This window comes from Chiloscyllium punctatum, chromosome 47 (assembly GCF_047496795.1).
Source record: "Chiloscyllium punctatum isolate Juve2018m chromosome 47, sChiPun1.3, whole genome shotgun sequence".
Classification (NCBI taxonomy): Eukaryota; Metazoa; Chordata; class Chondrichthyes; order Orectolobiformes; family Hemiscylliidae; genus Chiloscyllium; species Chiloscyllium punctatum.
In genome coordinates this window covers 50,964,018-50,980,086 of record NC_092785.1, presented here as the reverse complement: position 1 = coordinate 50,980,086, position 16,069 = coordinate 50,964,018, and the positions used below count along the sequence as shown (strand labels likewise).

Here is a 16,069-nt window from a genome sequence, read left to right as displayed (position 1 = left end):
GAGTCATTGGACCCAAAATATTAACTCTGTTTTCTCTCCACAAATGCTGCCAGACTTGCTGAGTTACTCAGTCAATTTCGGAATTTGTTTCTGATTTCCAGCAATCACAGTTCTTTGGATGTATTTTTTAACACATTGCTGGTTTTTATTTCAACGGGAATACAGTACAGCCTTCATCCTTTCAAAAGAGTCTCACAATCTGCTAAGCAGACCACTTTTTGCTTGTTTAGTTTACAAATTTGTTAAAGGCAAGATATCCAGCGAAAATTATGCACAAATTTCCAGTAAGCTCACACATTCCTGAACATTTACCAATTTGTCATTTAGTTTTAGGAAAAAATGAATTCTATTAAAGTCTTCACTTTTGCTGTCCTTGGCAATATCTGTGAATATGTGTGTGTGACTGCCTGCTTGTGCATGTTTGTTTGGGATATGTGTGTCTTTGTGTGTGTGTATGGGTGTCTGTCTGTGTATATGTATGTGTTTCTGAGTGTCTCAATATAGCGATAGGAGGTATATTTAGTAAGTTTGCAAATTACACCAAAATTGGAGGTGTCCTTCGAAGTGGAAATAATTGTCGGTTTGGAAGGTGTTGTCGAAGGATTTTTGGGAAACGTTTGCAGTGCACCTTGATTCAACTCAGCATCGGTGGTGGATGGAGTAGATGTTTGTAAGGCGGGTACAATTACAACACTTGAAAAGCATCTGGATGGGTATATGAATAGGAAGGATTCAGATGCTGATATTTGGGACTAGGTTTATCCAAGTTATCTGATGGATGCCAGCCACTTAAACAAAGTGTCTATTTCCGTGCTGTACAACTCCACGACTCTGTGAATCTTGATTTGCAATTCTAATGTAGCAAATTGCAATTCGAGTATTTGGAGTCAAAGCCAAATCACTTGTTGCTGATTCACTCGATCGAACTTCAGGTCCACCATGGTTCTGTTAATTTCAATTGACGGGGTTGGCAGAGTTTAATGGTTTGGAGATCAGAGTTGACATAATACAAGATGGATGGATTAGTCTAAGGATTTCCGTTCAGAACAGTCGCCTAATATTTCCAGGCAGTGATAGTACTCGATCAGAATTAGAACCCGTTTCAATTGTTTGCCTTGATTTGCCTTGTGGAGAGGCAGGAATTGTTACCATTAACAGCTCAGTTTGTTTATACCAGAGAATGGAACAGCACAAACTCCAGGCAATTGCATATATCAAGTTAAAAATCACACAACACCAGGTTATAGTCCAACAGAATTAAACCTGTTGGACTATAACCTGGTGTTGTGTGATTTTTAACTTTGTACACCCCAGTCCAACACCAGCATCTCCAAATCATGGCATAGATACATGATGGCGGGGAGTTGAGGTTAATTATTTTTGAACGAATGTCACATTTCATCAAGGTAAGTAGGTAAATCCCTACCATCTTCATTCAGTAGTTACTATTGGCTGTGCACTGCCTGAGGGGCCACTGGAGCCGGATTCAATCATCGGGAAAAGCATGGTGAGTGGGACTAGGGAAGGAGCCCATACAGAGTGACAGCTGACGCAGACAATGAGAGGCTGCAGTACATCCCCCTGTGCTGCACCATTCCCTGTGTCCAGCTCTGTTCCAGTGGGTTGCTGCAATCTCATTGATACTCTGTCAGAGACACACTACCGGCTTGTTAGTGACGTACACTCGGCCCCAGCGTAGCTGATTGGTACATTGCTGGTCATCTACATTCACTATCAAACAGTTTCATAGAAAAGATTAAATGAATTCACCTGGACAAACGGATCGTTTACTCTGGTCAGAATATCTGGAAATGACTAGGCAGCAATGAAACTGTCAGCCGTGAGCTATAGGTCTTTGTTCACAGTCAGGCTGATGGTAAATGTAGGAAGCGGCTGGGTCCTAAGGTAGTCAGGGAGACGACAAGTATCGCTTCTCAGCCTTTTGGCTAAGATCATGTGTAGTTCTGTTCTTGTCAGTTTTGTGTAAATGCCTCTTTTCAAGTTGCACGCCCCCCCCCCCACCACCCGAGGAAGGTGACATGCACATGCGCCTCACTATACCTTACCCCCAATAAAAATGGCGGCCATATCCCAGGACCTTTCACAGCCTGAGGGCCGCAGCCACTTTCCCATCTGCTGCAAACGGGGGATTAAGAGTTTCTAGTTCAGACTTTCAAACCGCACAGAGTGTAATTAAAACTTTCCAGTCGAAAGTGACTCATTATCTCCGTCTCCGAGGCCACTCTCCCCTTCCCTGTTTGTGTCTCCCACATTCACCGACGGCCGAGTTACGTGGCACTGCATCAGCAGAGTTACTGGTGACGTGTCATCCCACTGGCCACGCCCCTCATTCACTCCCATTGTTTGGATGACCAACTAGTTGCACTTGGTCCACCAGTCCCACCACCTTTTCCTATTGGTCCGAAGCTGCCATCAATCAGCTGGACCCCATTGAGAGATCAGTGGTGGGATCCTCCCCCTGTCTGAATCAAACCCAGAAGGTGTATGGATGGTATCAATCAGGAACAACAAGCAGATGGTGCTGGGAAAGCTCAGCAGGTCTGGCAGCATCTGGGAACAAAAATCTGTCCAGTGGCCCTTCCTCAGAACCGATGGAGCTGGGAAAATTAGAATCCTGACAGTGTGGAAACAGGCCATTTGGCCCAAAAGGTCCACAGCATCCCTCCGAAGGGTATCCCACCCAGACCCATTCACCTACCCTATTACTGTATATTTCTCCTGACTAATGCACCTAACTTACACATCCCTGAGCATTATGGGAAATTTAGCTTGGCCAATTCAACTAACCTGCAGATCATAGGGGTTAAAGAGTAAATAATAGGCAGGGACAGAACCCAAAGAGAGACTCGAACATTTGGAAAGACAAAGGAGTGGATTACCATCTGGCTTGGGGTGGGGGGGTGCATAGCTGTTAATGGAGGGGACAGGAACCTGTGTCTGGCAGCATCTCAGTGGAGGTGGCGGAAATGGCGACTGATGATCTACGTTCTGCTGCAAAAACAGACCCCGAGCTTCCAGCTGCCTGCCACTTTAACACACGAGCCTGTTCCCTGGCCAACATCTCTGTCTCATGCTTACTGCAGTGTTCCAGTGAGGCCAGAACATACCAAATGGCCCCATATTTCAAGGAGTGCAATTTCCCCTCCCATGTGGTCAATACCATCCACTATATCTCCTCCACTTCCTGCACCTCTGCCTTTGAAACCCACACCTCCAATTGCACCCCCCCCCCAAGTCCTTACCTTCCACCCAGATACAACACATCATCCTCTGCCATTTCCACCAGCAACAATCAGACCGCACCACCAGATTCTTAAGGGGTTTGACAGAATAAATACTGATGTGTCTGAGGGTAAATACTGAAAGGGGAGTCTGAAACCAGATTCTGAGCCAGTCACAGAATCAAGGGTTCTGCTTTGGATTCGTCAAGTTTAAAGGTAACACAGACATGGGTAAGGGTTTTTAGTAGCAATGGAGCTAGGGTGAAGAGGAGATAAGCAACGGTTTAGAGATTGGAATTCCTGGTGTTTGGGATTGTGTAGATGTCTAATAAGAAGGTCAGCTTCGCGTCAGATATAACAGCAACATTGTGAAGAGTCTAGTTCTGCTGCATAATTCCCAGTGAGAGGGAGAGGTTCAGCAGTTAGGAAAAGGAATTTGTAAGGCAATGGGTTTAACTGTGACAATGTTTCATTGGAGGAAATTGCACCTAATCAAGTAGTGGGAATGTGGTAAGTAATTTGATAACTGAGTAACAGTGGAGTAATGGAGAGGGATGATGGGGAGGGAGAGTTGGGCAACATCAGTGTACATGTTAAACCCAACATGGTGCTTTTGCACAATATCACCTCCTGACAGTATGTAGGCAAGATACAGGAGGGGCCAAGGATAGATGCATGAGGGACACCAAATGCATGGAATTCAGAAAGGAAAGGGAGTGTGGAGATGGAGCAGGATTTTCCAACAAACGTGAGGTCAAATATCAGTTTTTCACAGAATGGGAGAGAAGGACCATAACCAGAAAAGACAGAACAAGGAACAATGTCTGTGAATAGGTGAAGGGGACTGATGAGGTGGAGGAGAAAAGAGAGTTGGAAAGTCTATGGTTTAGTGAGATTAGGGTAAAGGGTCAAGAGGAGCTCTGATAAGGCTTGACAGGAGATGAGATTGGAGAAAAATGTAGGTTTGGACAAAAACCAGGAACACCATGTGAGGGGGGAAGCAGCAGATCGGATTATCTCAGTCTTAGTGACAGAGAACCTCCATGTGCTCCAAACTCTTGTTGTTGGAGAGAAGGATGGAGGAGACAGGATGATGGACAGTGTTTCACAAAGAAACCAAACCTGGGTAAGTGATATTTAAAGTGAGTGAACAAACCTAATGTATTTAAATTTTATCCAAAATATTAAAACAAACGACTGAAGTCCTGGTTCGAATCCCATCTTGGCAGATGGTGGAATCTGAATTCAAGAAAAAATAACTGGAATTAGGAATCTCCTGATCTCCATGGAAACATTGTCAATGGCAGAAAAAACCCTCCCAACCTGACAGTGGCCCAGCCAGCTACTCACTGTATTAATCACTGCAAAGTCTTAACAAAGGAATGAAACTGGATGGACCACTCGTCATCTAAGAAGGCACTAGAAAATACAACCACAGAATCAGCCCTCTCGACGGTGCAATGTCCTCCAGACTAACATCTGGAGTTTGGTGCCAAATTGTGCCGAGCTGTCTCACAGACCAATCAAGGAACAGCCTGACATACTCATACTCATGAAATCAACCCTTACAGACAATGACCAGACACCACCATCACCATCCCAAGAGATTGAGATTGTAGTGATGGAAAAACACAACAGGTCAGGCAGCATCCGAGGAGAAGGAGAATCGATGTTTCGAGCCTAAGCCAGTTATCAGCCTGACCTGCTGTGCTTTTCCAGCACCAGACTCTTGACTCTGACCTCCAGCATCTGCAGTCTTCACTTTCTCCTGAAATCTCTGGATATGTCCTGCCCCACCAGCAGGACAGACCAGGCAGAGGTCATGGCACAAGACAGGGAGGATTTGCCCTTGGAGTACTCAGCATGGACTCCGGACACCAGGAAATCTCATGGCTCCTGCTGATTACCACGTACTGTCCTTCCTTGGCTGATGGATCAGTTCTCCTTCATGTTGAACAACATTTGAAGGAAGCACTGAGGAAGTAAAATGGTGTCAAACGTACTCTGGGTACAGGATTTCAATGTCCACTATCGAGACGAGCTCTGCAACAGAATTACTGACTGAGGTGGTCAGGTCCTAAAGGGTATAGCTGCTCAACTGAGTCTACAGCGGGTGGTGAGGGAACCAACAAGAGGGAAAAACAAGAGTGATCTCATTGTTATGAATTGACCAGCTGCAGATCCATCTGTCCATGACAGTATCAGTACGAGCGACCATCACACATTCCTTTTGGAAACACAAGTCTTAGCTTAAGGTTGAGAAAAACCTCCATCGCGTTGAGTGGCACTATCACCGTTCTAAATGGGACAGACTCTGAAGAGATGTAGGATCTCAAACTCGGTATCTCTGAGGCACTGTGGGACATCAACAGCAGCAGAACTGTACTCCAGCACAATCTGTAATCTCATGGGTTTGCAAATCCCGCTCTCACCCATCACAATGGACAGGAAAGGAGGGCATGCCATGAGCAGCACCAGGCAGACTTAAAAATGAAGTGCCAACCTGGTGAATCTACCAAACAGGACCATCTGCATTTCAAACAGCATCAGCAGCAAGCAACAGAGCTAAGTGATCCTACATCCAGTGGAACCGATCGGAGCTCTGCAGTTCTGCCACACCCAGTTGTGAACGGTGATGGACAATTAAACAACTCACTGAAGGAAGCATCACAGATATCCCCACCCTGACTGATGGAGGGGCCTCACACACCCATGCACCAGATAAGACAACAGCATTTACAGCAATCTGCATCCAGAAGTGCAAAGTGGGATGATCCATCTCAGCCTTCTCCAGTGGGACACGTGGCGGTGGATTGCAAAGTGACCATCTGCAGGAACTGCAAACAGGAGGGTCACTTGACAAAGGACTGTCGGGAGGAAAAGAGCTGCAACCTGTGCGGGGAGGCGGGCCACATGTACAAGGCCTGCCCAAGACGAGGAGCCGCCACCTACGCACAGATGGCCGGAGGTGGCAACACGAGCCGCGGACCGACAAAGTCTAACGAGGTACCGCGAATCAGCAAAGGAACGGTGCCTAGAGGCACCCAGAAGGAAGGGAAAGTTGTAGAGGAGCAGGCAGCAGACAGCGGGGAGATGCAGCAGCCGACCCAAGCTCCTGCAAGACAGACGGAGGAAATGGAAGAGGAGGGATCAAAGGAGGCAGAGCAGTGGATTATCGTTAAAAACAGGAAAAGGAAACCTCTCGAGGGCCCCAAAGCCACCAAGCGAAGGGGGAAGAGACACCTCCAAGAGGAGGATACAGGCAGCTCCTCCGAGGGTGAGGACGGGCGCAAGAAGGGTCGCCTCCGGAGGAAGAGGCAGAGCGCCGTGGGGAGAAAGGAGGGCAACACCGCCCAAGAAGGAAAAGACGATCCCTCTGAGGGGATGGGTGAAGGCCTCCCCCTACCCGGTGAGAACCAAGGGGTACCCACCGGCCCACAGCTCCAGGGAACTGGGAGCAGCGTCCCAGTGACAGCCCTGCTGTCAGATGGAGAACGGGGCGATGAGGACCCTGGGTCTGACACGATGACACCAGAGCGGGGAAATGACTCCAGCGTGGAGCCGGACAACTACCTCAGCCCTGGGAAGGTCCAGCAGTTTGCTGTCACCACGGGGATGCACGCAGCTACCCCACTGGAGCAAGACCAGAAGAAAATGGACACTGGTAACCCCGTAAACTGTTAAAATGGGGTTTAAAATTGCCAGCATAAATGTGCGTAGCATTAAAGCGGCTACGCGATGTGTTTCTACGATGGCCTTCCTGGCCAACGTCAAAGCCGATGTCCTGTTTCTGCAGGAGTGTGGGATACCGCACCTCAGCAGTTACAGGAGATGGTCGAGCTTGTGGGCCCACGGGCCGTCAGTGTGGTCGGGGGGCAACGAATAGCCGCGCCTCCGGCCTGGGTATCCTGTTGCGGGGAGGCAACTTCACCATCTCCGAGGTTAAGGAGGTGGTAGGCGGGCGCCTCCTCGTCGCGGATGTTAAATACAGAAACGCTCCCGTGAGACTAATCAACGTGTACGCCCCAGTGGGTAAGAGTGAACGGTTGGCCGTCCTGCAACAGCTTCCACTGCTGCTGGCTACGTCCAGGCCGGTCATTCTGGCCGGAGACTCCAACTGCATCATTGATGCTGATGGACGATCCGGCGGGGGGGACAGTAAACCGGACGCTACGTCCAGGGCCCTGATGGAAACGGTCAAAGACGCCAAGCTGCACGACGTCTTCAGCGCCCCTGCAGACGGAGCGCAGCGTAGATACACCTGGTCACGGGCAGACGGGTCTATCCGCTCAATGATAGATTACCTGTTTGTGTCCCGAACGCTCTCGGTCAGATCCACCGACGTCAAGCCGGTGTTCTTCTCTGACCACTGCCTCCTGCTGGCCGACTGTCACCTACAGGACGAACAGCGGGCGGGCAAGGGAACGTGGAAACTGAACACTAAGCTGTTGACCCCGGGAAACATCGAAGAGCTCAAGAGGGATTACGCAGGTTGGAGAACCGTGAAGCCCCTCTTTGAGTCTCCAGCGGACTGGTGGGAAACGGTAAAAGGGAACATCAAGAGGTTCTTTATCCTCAAAGGTGTCCAGGAGGCGAGAGAGAGGCGGGGAAAACTGTCCCAGCTCCAGGAAAGTATGCAGAACCTGCTCCTGCTGCAGACGATGGGGGTGGATGTCACTGAGGACCTCAAGGAGGTGAAGGGCCAGCAAGCCTCGCTCTTTGCCTCGGAGGCCTCCAGGACAATCTTCCGGTCCAGGGTCCGCTCGGTGGAGCAGGACGAGACGTGCTCGCGTTTCTTCTTCCAGAAGGTGCACAAAGAGAGCTCCGTGCTCAGCAGCCTGAAGAAAGAAGATGGCTCGGTAACGTCATCTCAGGCTGACGTCATGAGGATCAGCAAATCCTTCTACGCCAGCCTGTATGACTCGAAGCCGACCGACAGCGCGGCCTCCCAGTCGTTCCTGTCCTCTATCACGGAGGTCCTAGATGACAGAACACGAGAGAGGCTGGACCAGCCGCTATCTCTGGATGAACTGACCAAGGCCCTCGAGTCCTTCGAAAAGAATAAAACTCCCGGAAGCGACGGCTTACCGGTCGAGGTTTATTCCGCTCTTCGGGACTTGATCGGCCAGGACCTGCTGGAGGTGTATGTCAGTATGCTCTGGGCAGGTACCATGAGTGAATCCATGAGGAAAGGCATCATCACCCTCGTCTACAAGCAGAAGGGGGAGAGGGAGGAAATTAGAAATTGGAGACCGATCTCACTGTTAAATGCAGACTACAAAATCCTGTCAAAGGTCATCGCCAACCGGGTCAGGTCTGCTCTGGGATCGGTGATCCACCCGGACCAAACCTGTGCTGTACCGGGCAGGAAGATCTCTGAGAGTCTCGCACTCCTCAGGGATACGATCGCCTACGTGCAGGACAGGGGGGTGGACACCTGCCTCATCAGCCTGGACCAGGAGAAAGCCTTTGACAGGATATCGCATACATATATGAGGGATGTCCTCTCCAAAATGGGCTTTGGGGAGGGAATCGGAAATTGGATCAGACTGCTCTACACCAACATTGTCAGTGCAGTCTCAATCAATGGGTGGGAATCAGACAGCTTCCCTGTAAGATCTGGAGTCAGGCAGGGATGCCCCCTCTCACCCGCCTTGTTTGTGTGTTGCATAGAGCCATTTGCCGAATCCATCAGGAAGGATGCGAGCCTGAGAGGGGTGACTATTCCTGGCAGCGGGGGCCTGCAGGTTAAGGCCTCCCTGTACATGGATGACGTCGCTGTTTTCTGCTCGGATCCGCTGTCCGTGCACAGACTCGTGTGCATCTGCGACCAGTTCGAACGGGCCTCGGGGGCCAAGGTAAACCGAGGCAAGAGCGAGGCCATGCTCTTCGGGAACTGGGCCGACCAATCCTCTATCCCCTTCACCGTCAGGACTGACCACCTGAAGGTGCTGGGTATTTGGTTCGGGGGGGCTGGGGCGTGCACCAAGACCTGGGAGGAGCGGATCAGGAAGATGAGACAGAAACTAGGCAGATGGGGGCAACGGTCGCTCTCCATCGCGGGAAAAAACCTGGTCATCAGGTGTGAGGTCCTCTCAGTATTGCTATATTTGGCACAGGTCTGGCCTATCCCCAGGACCTGTGCCGCCGCAGTCACCCGGGCCATCTTCCAATTCATTTGGAGATCAAAGATGGACCGGGTCCGAAGAGACTCTATGTACAAAGACCGGTGCAATGGGGGAAAAAACACGCCCAATGCCACCCTCACCCTGATGGCCACCTTTGTGTGTGGCTGCATCAAGCTGTGCGTGGATCCCCGGTACGCAAACACCAAGTGTCACTACGTACTGAGGTTCTACCTGTCCCCGGTGTTGCGAAGGATGGGCCTGGCCTCGCTGCCGCGGAACGCTCCGAGTAGTTGGACCGTTCCGTATCACCTGTCCTTCGTGGAGAAATTTATGAGGAAAAACACCTTTGACCACAAGTCCATCAGGAAGTGGTCAGCACGTAGCGTCCTTGAGACCCTTCGGGAAAAGGAGAGGGCGGATCCTGTCGAGCGGTTCCCTGAGCAGACTGTCAAAGCCATTTGGCAGAATGCCTCATCGCCAGAACTTTCCAACAAGCTTCAAGACGTGGCTTGGCTGGTGGTGAGAAGGGCTCTGCCTGTGAGATCCTTTATGCACGCCCGGACTCTCTGCCGCACCGCACGCTGCCCTCGAAGTGGCTGCGGGGGGGACGAGACTGTCACACACCTCCTTCTGGAATGTGCCTATGCAGAGGAAGTCTGGAGAGGAATGCAGTGGTGCTTGTCGAGGTTCGTCCCGAGCAGCGCCGTGACGCGGGACTCCGTGCTCTACGGCCTGTTCCCCGGGACTCACACCGAGACGAACATTAACTGCGCCTGGAGGATCATCAACTCGGTGAAGGACGCTCTCTGGGCGGTCCGAAACCTGTTGATCTTCCAGCTGAAGGAGTTGACCCCGACCGAGTGTTGCAGACTGGCACATTCCAAGGTCCAAGACTACGTGTTGAGGGACGCGCTGAAGCTTGGGGCGGCTGCCGCCAAGGCGCGGTGGGGAAAGACCACCGTGTAAGATCGGCCTGCCGAAAGAAGAACAGGGGGCCCATACAGACGTTTTTTTGGGCTCTGCTGATGCCTCAGCCAAATATATGTATATATACAAGATTGAAAAAATGCACAGGATTGTAAAGGACAAGAATAAAGTTGAATCTGTGTTTGTAAATATGGACATATGTATGGCATGATCCAATGTACAGACCATCAAATCATTTATGAATAAAGTATATTTTTGAAATAAAAAAAAAAGTTCTGTTCTTGTCAGTTTTAATATCTGATAAGTCCCTGATTTAGGGACTGAATATTAATCTGATTTTTGCAGGACGAAGTTGTGTCAGGAGCTTGCTCCGATAACTTCACGCATCATCCCAGTATTGCAGTGTTTCGGGGAATGGTGCACGTCCCCATTAAAAAAGGCGAACAGTAGATTTATTTTTTATATGTTGTATTCTTTATGATCCGAATGCGGAAAGCTTTCGGTTAGTCAAGTCAGACTTGCCTTCGTGCTAATCAGCTTGTTCTACCATCCGATTCGTTTGAGTCTTTCTGCGTGTTATGTTCAGCACTCACTCTTAATGTTGTCACTTCATCCCTGGTACATGCTGCCCCTTCCCACCAACTCCAATTCCCAACTACAGAAGTTTTACAAAGTTGCCCACCAGCTCTACCTAATGGCAAACGGCATTTCAGAAAACAAAAGGGAGAACATGAAGCTATTGAAGTAATCAACAGTTCCGATTTTGATGATGATGAGAGTCACTTTGATGTATTAAATGAGAGATTTTAAGAACAATGTGAAGCAAAGATCTGATGTATTTAAGGCACAGAGTCAGAGAGATGTGCAGCACAGAAAAAGATCCTTCAGCCCAACTCGTCCATGGCAACCAGATATCCTAACCTAATTTCGTCCCATTTGCCAGCATTGGTCCATATCCTTCTAAATCCTTCCTGTTCATATATCCAACCAGATGCCCTTTAAATGCTGTAATTTAGTTTAATTTAATTTAAATGCCTCCACCACTTCCTCTGGCATCTCATTCTATACATGCACCACCCTCTGCATGAAAAAGTTGCCCCTTACATCCTGTTGATTTTTTTCTGCCCTCTCATGCTGAACCTATGCCCTCTAGTTCTGGACCCCCCACCGCAGGGAAAAGAACTGCTGACCTCTACATTGGACAGAGCGACTGCTGCTCTCTATATGATACACAGGGACAGCTGTTGTCCATATTATACACAGGTACTGCTGTTCTCCAGATAAGACACAGGAACTGCTGTTCTCTTTCTTATACACAGGTACTGCTGTTCTCTATATTCTACACATGCACTGGTAATAGACAGAGGGATTGCTATTCTCTGTATTATACATAGGGACTCATGTTCTCTATATTAGACACAGGGATTCATGTTCTCTGCATTATACAATGTGACTGCTGTTTTCACAGGGACTGTTGTTCTCTATGCTATACCCTGCTATTCTCAGGAACTATAGACCGGTGAGCCTGACATCAGTTGTGGGCAAGTTATTGGAGGGATCCTGAGGGATAGGATTTACACACATCCGGTTAAGCAAGGGCTGGTTAGGGATAGTCAATGTGGCTTTGTGCATGGGAAATCATGTCTCACAAGCTGGATTGAGTATTTTGAAGAATCACCAAAGAGGATTGATGAAGGCTTTGACAAGCTCCCTCATGGTGGCCTGGTTAGCAAAATTAGGTCACATGGAATACAGGGAAATCTAGCCATTTTGATACACAACTGGCTTGAAATTAGAAGACAGATGGAGGTGGTGGTGGAGGTTTGTTTTACAGACTGAAGCCCTGTGACCATTGGGGTGCCACAGGGATTGGTGCTGGGTTCACTGCTTTTTGTCATTTATATAAATTATATGAATGTGAGCATAAGAGGTATATTTATTAATTTGCAGATGACACCAAGATTGGAGGTGGAGTGGACAGCGATGAAGGTTACCTCAGAGTATAACAGGATCTTGATCAGATGGGCTGCTGAGCTGAGGAGTGGCAGATGAAGTTTAATTTAGGTAAATGAGAGGTACTGCACTTTAGAAAGGAAAATCAGGACTGGGTTTATACACTTAATGGTAAGGTCCTGGGGAGTGTCCAATGAGACCTTGGAACACGGTTCATAGTTCCTTGAAAGGGGAGTCACAGATGGATATGTTAGTGAAGAAGGTGTTTAGTATGTTTTCCTTTATGGGACAGAGCATTGAATATGGGAGTTGAGAGGTCATATTGCAGCTGTGCAGCACATTGGTTGGGCTACTTTTGGATTATTGTGTTGCATATCAGGCTTTCTTTCTCTTCAAAGCATGTTATGAAACTTGAAAGGGTTAGAAAATACATGGGAACAAATGTTCTCGGCAATATGCACATGATCTGCTCTTCTCTATAATACAGACAGGGACAGCTACTCTCTGTAATACACACGGGGACTTCTGTTTCATATACTCAGAAATTGCTGTTTAGTATAGCATACACAGGGACTGCTGTTCACTGCAGTTTAGAGAATAAGTGCTATTCTGTATAATCTAATATTGCAGGTCAAGCGATGACCCAGTGATGTTATCGTTGGACTGCTAATCCAGAGACCCAGGTAATGTGCTGGGGACCCAGATTCAAATCTTGCCATGGCAGATGATAGAATTTGAATTTCAGAAAATTCTGCAAGTATGAGAGTAATCATGATCATGAATCCATCGCTGATTGTTTGAAGAACCCAACTTATTCTGGAATGGCTTTTAGGGAAGGAAATTGCCATCCTTACCTAGTCTGGTCTCCATGTTTTTCCAGACCCACAGCAATGTGGTGGAATCTGAACTGCTGTTTGCACCACTAGGGATGGCCAATAAATGCTGGCTGAGACAACAACACCCTCATCCCACAAATTAATAAAAAAGATAACATTTAACAAACTGGAACAGAAACGATGTGCCAAACCGCCACCTTCTGCACTGTAACATGACATTGATTACTACTTGAGGTCCTGTGGGATGTAAATTGTGGAATTTATAATTGATAATTTTGTTCAAAAAGTGTGGAGCTAAATAAACATAGCCAGTCAGGCAGCATCTGATGAGAAGAGTCGATGTCTCCAACATAAGCTCTTCCTTAAGACCATCTGTTCCTTTTCCAGCACCACACTTTTTGACACTGATCTCCAGCCTCTGCAGTCCTCACTTTCTCCCAGCATAAATTTTGTTGGTGTAGTTTTTTTCTGTGTCTCTGAACTTCACAGTATTCCTGTAATTGTGGTGATTTCTTAAAAGAACAGTTTCAAAGCTCGGCTGCAGAATGGATGGGTTTTGTGCACTAATGAATGTTTATTAAAGCTAAGCTGTTATGTCTCAAAGTCAAACAAATTTGAACTTTTAGAAAGAGATTCACTGAACTCACCAAATTTCTAGCCACTCTGTTTACGGTGAATTTCTAAGGCAACAAAAAGTGATCAACCTTATCCCAAACTGTAATCCCAGTCTTTCAAGCAAACTATATCAGTAATATTGCTCACGTACAGGTGGCAACCAGTTCTATTGTTTCGAAAACATTGCAAAAGGAGTTGAAATGTGAAAGGTGATGCTGATTGGCTAGCTCATCATTAAAATGGCATTGCAGCAAAAACAGTTAGCCGTCAATCTTAATTCTCAGACCCGATAGGTGGACTCTGATTGGTCGGGGTGTCAGCATGGGGATACAGCAGTGGTTGGTTGTCTCCATGATGCATTTCTTATCGAATAAGTGCAATGTCTGTAAAAATTCTGTTTGCCTACATGAACCAGGGTCCTGCGGAATTATATTTGTTGCTTCTAACGCATGCGCAGATGCACCCAGCTGTTGATCTTGCGTGTTTGAAGGTGGTAACCTGCCGAATGATGCCAATGATAGAAATTGTTCTCACGGTTCACTGCACCCACCAAGTCTGGGTTCCCCATGACATGTAAAATCGATGTCCCTTTTCTGTCCTATCATATCTGTTACTGAATCTGCACAGCCTGAATTGGCTGAATACTTTGTGAAACTATTATAATCATATCTAAATGAGTTTTCCACATGCACAGTGAAGGAGTCCCTCATGATTACGAAGACCACATGAGAGCTACGTTCTGAGAGTGACAACATGCCCACGTGCTCTTTCAACATTGCCAGCTTATTATTATTACAGTTCAAATAAGCCATTGAAATTCAGACATACCACTTGTGTCTGATTCAGTGTTCACCAAACATCATCTCTTTTTTCCTTTCTGGTGGCATCATGGCTTCCTGGTTAACACAGCACCAGGGTTCTGGGTTCAATTCCAGCCTTGGGTAAATGTCTGTGTGAATATTGTCCCCCATGTCTCTTTGGATACTCTCCCCAGGTCAGCATGGGTTTCCTCCTACAATCCAAAGATGTGCTGGTTAGGTGAATTGGCTGTGCTAAATTGCCCATAGTGTTCAAGGTTAGGTGCATTAGTCTGGGATAAATGTAGAGTAATAGGAGAATGGGTCTGGGTGGCTTACTGTCTGGAGGATCGGTGTGGACTTCTTAAGCCTATGGGCCTGTTTCCACGTTGTTGGGAGTCTATGATACACATGAACTGAGCACCTTGTGCAGTTGACTTCAGTTCCAATAACAACGTGTCTGACCAAATAGATAGTGTTGCCATGGGATATTCTCGAGGGAAAACTCTTCCTAACATCTTTATTGGTAACCATGCAAAACACATCTCTGATGGCATGATACCTAGCCTCTATCCATTTGCATATCTTCAACATGTAGATGACATGTTTGCGACATTTGAATCTGCATTAAAGAGTTTCTTTATAAAGCTCGATGATCGCCACCTGATGCTAAAATTCACCACTGAAATGGAGTACCCTTTCCTTGATACATTCATTGCGAAATCAGCCAAATTGTTTTTAAACTCCAATAACTGAAAGCCAACATTCACTGGTCAGCATACTTGTTAGGATTCCTACAGGCCCCAAGATCAACTTGTGGGGACCGTCATGAATATAGTCCTCACCATCCTCTCACTGTGTGGACTTGATACTGGGATAGAGCCGATCAAAACTGGTTCTTGTAATAACAGATTCTCAGATGAAACCATCACTCGTTGTACATCATAAAATCTCATGAAAAGGCCTGTCTCCACCACTTTGACACTTTGCAGTGCCTTATCAGGTCATTATCTGGGAAAGGAAATGTCATAGAATCATAGAGTCATCGAGTCTGACAGCATCAAGACAGCACCTTCGGCCCATACTGGTCTAGGATAACCAGAAGATAGAACATGGAGCATTACAGCACATGCCCTTTATGGAACTGCTCGGCTAATACAGGAAGTTACACTCACAGAATATGGAGCATTGCAGTGCAGTACAGGCCTTTATGCTACCCCTTGTCTAACACCAGACATTAGACGAATACAACATAGAACATTACAGCGCAGTACATGCCCTATATGGAACCGCTCAGCTAATACAGGAAGTTAGATTCAAAGAACATGGAGCATTATCACGAAGTACAGGCCCTTCGTGGAACTGCTCGGCTAATAAAGGATGTTTGACAAATACAACATACAAGATTGCAGTGCAGTACAGGCCCAATATGGAACTGCTCGGCTGATACAGGGAGTTAGATTCATAGAACATGTAGCGTTACAGCGCAATACAGGCCCTTCGTGGAACCGCTCGGCTAAAAAAGGAAGTTAGTCTCAGAGAACATAGAACATTACACCGCAGTACAGGCC

General features: G+C 47.5%; 2 pseudogenes; both read left to right on the top strand.

The window, feature by feature from the left end:
- The first annotated feature begins 1,926 nt into the window (after positions 1-1,926).
- Positions 1,927-2,071, top strand: LOC140468707 (U2 spliceosomal RNA; annotated as a pseudogene).
- An 8,475-nt stretch (positions 2,072-10,546) lies between these two features.
- Positions 10,547-10,725, top strand: LOC140468696 (U2 spliceosomal RNA; annotated as a pseudogene).
- The last annotated feature ends 5,344 nt before the right edge of the window (positions 10,726-16,069 follow it).